The following is a 3,447-nucleotide window of genomic DNA, read 5'->3' on the forward strand; positions in this document are numbered from 1 at the left end:
TCTTCTTCAGCCATCCCATCAACGAAATTTCTGCTCGCAGTCTAAAGAAGACATCGATTCCAGTTAGTTTCAACATAGACCATGTAAAATCCCTCACTCAACTAGAATGACTTCATTTAAGAAGATAACTCCTCCTCTTCGCTAGGAGTTTGGCAAAAACAATAATCTGATCACTCGGTCTTATGGTAACAAACGTTGCACCCCACAGCTCAGTGCCATCGGAAAGCTCCAAAGTCAGGGCATACCTCAATTTCATATTCAGGACTGGAACTTGTGTTCTATTCGAAGATGGAAAAGCTGGCAGTGCCCTTTTGGTGCTTAACAGCGATTTGAAACATGATTTTGCCATTTGTTGAAGAGTCGAAGAGATTTTCGACTGGTTGGAGTTCCTAAGTTTGGGAAAATATGGATAAGCAATCCACAATGCAACACATGCCGATTCAGTACGATGTAACTCCTTATCAGGCTGCGCAGAATCTGGCCCCTATTGCTCGTGGAATGTTTCCACAGCCCCAGACTTCTTCATATGTTCAAGCAGCTCACGCTTTCCCTCAGTCTGCCCATCATAATCAGTTGGCCTACTAGCACCAACTTCACCAACACCAACAACAACAACTCCACCACCACTAGAAGCAGCAGATTGAGTTTTTCTGGGGCAACAAAATGCAGGGAATAGAGCAATCTGTGGATTTCAAAAATAATAGCCACCATTTGGCGAGAATCAAGAAGATAGTGAAGTCAAACGAGGATGTCAGGATGATATCTGCAAAAGCTCTGGTGGTTTTTACCAAATCCTGCGAGATATTCATCAATGAACTTACTCTTAGGGCCTGGTTTCACACTGAAGAAAACAAGATACGAACCCTGCAGAAGAACGATATAGCTGCGGCCATAACTAGGACTGATATTTTCGATTTTCTGGTCGATATTGTGCCGAGGGATGAGTTGAAGGAGGATCAGGTTATCAATCTTGGAACCCCTACAACTTCTCTCTCAATTGGAAGCAACAGTTCTAATGCTGGTGGTGCTAATTCTTTCCCTTTTTATTATCTACCTAACCAGTTTTCTCCACGGTGGTGTTGTTCCAGCCAATTGCTATGATGGCGTGAGGAAGGTCCTCAGACGTGTGATAGTTTATGAAAATTCATCCACATATGTCTCGAGTTCAATCTACCGCACGCTCAACCACAAAGGAAGTCAACAAAGGTGGTGCTTCAAATCACTCCAAGGCAAGCATTCGAACCTTGTTAAGCAGCTTCCTAGAATGAGTGATTATTCTGAATATTTTTGCTCACTCTCTACCACTCAATCACATGAATATTTTCATGAAAACTAGCTCAACCCATATCATATGACCTTCACAGCTAACGATTTCCATCAATGTAATATTCATGCTGCTTCAAACTTCAATGCAGGGGCATTGAAGTTTTTTTTTTTTACCAGCATTCAGGTGTGAATATTTTTTTACTGATCACAAAGAATTCTCAGAACAGAAGTTCAGGAATGAATCAACATATACACAACATATTGCATTGCTCGACAGTCACACTGTTAGACACAAAGTCTAATAAATGTCTGCCTCCAACACACAAGCTAGCAATCACATAAATATTGCGTAATGTACAAAACAAACATTCTGAAAGTTGACGAGTGGACAAAGTTCACCTCTTGATGCATACCCTGTGGCTTAAACCTTCATGAGTTCTACACTTGGGATCCCCATTTGCTTCATGATAATCTCATAAACACCAATAGTGTAGGGTTTGAAACCGAAACTAGTATAAATACTGCAAATCGAGATAATGGGAAGGAAAACGTTGAGCACTAGAAAACCACAGATGCAATACTATTGGTGGCCTCTTGTTTTGTCGAAAACTAGATGATAGCTACCACCTTAATTTGGAAGAGAATATCAAGATAATGACAACACAGAGAAGTTCCCACTCTAAGAAAGCCAAATCATGTGCAACTCAGACCAACGCCAATTTTTCTATTTCAATACTATGGGAAAATGTGGAGTGATAGGTGACAGATTAATCATTAACAGGATTAACTCAGGGTAAATGTAACGTTTTTGCAGGAAGGACAGTGCAGAAGGCAAAGAGGACAACTAAAATAGTGCACAAAGGGTTGAATATTTAATGGTTGAATGGAAGAGAACCTAGTTTGAAGAATACCACACAACTAAAGGTGGGAGAAGGCCACACATCGTGGCTCTGATACCATGTCAAACACATACATTGTGGAGGCAATATGAAAGATAAACATTAGATTGCTTTTCTTATTCACAATAATACATATTTATAATACAGAGGAGTGACCCTTGGTTTCATATTCCAAGTGGTCCCTTGGACGCCTTTTGGTTCTTCAGCTTCCACACCAACCCTTAGAGGATTAGGTGTCTAAAAGTTTTTTAATAAAATTTGGGTCTTAAATTGACTAAGAGAAATAAGAATGTATAGGCATAAGAATGTATATATTTAATAGTCAATTTGGTATTCAAATTATTTAGTTTTTTAATAAAATTTGTCTAGGAGGCATAAGAATGTATATATTTTAATTTATTTTTTAATAAAATTTGGGTTGAATTTACTAGGAGGCATAAGAATGTATATATTTAATAGTCAATTTCCTAAGTATCAGTTTGGTATTCTAATTATTTAGTTGAAACTATATTGAAAATTGAAACTAAATCTATATTTTTCATTTTTATTTTCGTTTTTTCTCTCTTCGTTTCTTGAGTGTGAAACCTCAAAACTCAGTTTCTCATTCTCATTTCTGGTAACATAGATGACTATCTTCCCACAAAGCATGTGAATGAGTGCATATCTCATCCACTGGGATCTTAGAATTCTCACTCTTAGGTTTAGAAACAATTTGATATAGGAAAATTGTCCTACCCTTCATGAGATTCCTCTTGTAAATCCTCTTCCTCTTCCTCCCATTGATGTCCTTTGAATCACATATAAGTCAGTGCCAAATAGAAGAATCTTGAAAAAAAGACATCCCAAAGCCAGCGTCTTGAAAATAAGACATCCAAAATTTTTGAGCATTGGCATTTTCCTCTTCCTCTTCCTCCCATTAATGTCCTTTGAATCACATATAAGTTAGTCCCAAATAGAAGCATCTTCAAAACAAGAGATCCCAAAGTGAGCATCTTGAAAACAAGACATCGTAAATCTTTGAGCATTGGCATTTGCATTTATTCTCATATGAAGTGAATGATTTTTCTATCAATGGAGAACATGAGAGAGCCCAGACAGTGTCAAGTTTTGGAATGAGAGTTGGATAAGTTTTTTGAGCCAAGAATAATGCCTCTACAATTTGAAACGCGTGCCTTTTGGAACCTTCCAAAAATAATTTCTAGACCAACACCACTTGCAAGAAATTCTTCCTCAATGGATTGAGGTCATCGCATTAACTCCTTCCAGCTATACTCTCCCTCGT

General features: G+C 38.1%; 1 pseudogene; it reads left to right on the plus strand.

The window, feature by feature from the left end:
* Positions 1-405: 405 nt before the first annotated feature.
* LOC149260798 (nuclear transcription factor Y subunit C-2 pseudogene) lies at positions 406-1,101 on the plus strand (annotated as a pseudogene).
* Positions 1,102-3,447: the final 2,346 nt, after the last annotated feature.

The sequence above is a fragment of the Pinus tabuliformis genome, chromosome 6 (genome assembly GCF_031772625.1).
Source record: "Pinus tabuliformis cultivar Carrire ecotype Pingquan chromosome 6, CPIR1, whole genome shotgun sequence".
Lineage (NCBI taxonomy): Eukaryota > Viridiplantae > Streptophyta > Pinopsida > Pinales > Pinaceae > Pinus > Pinus tabuliformis.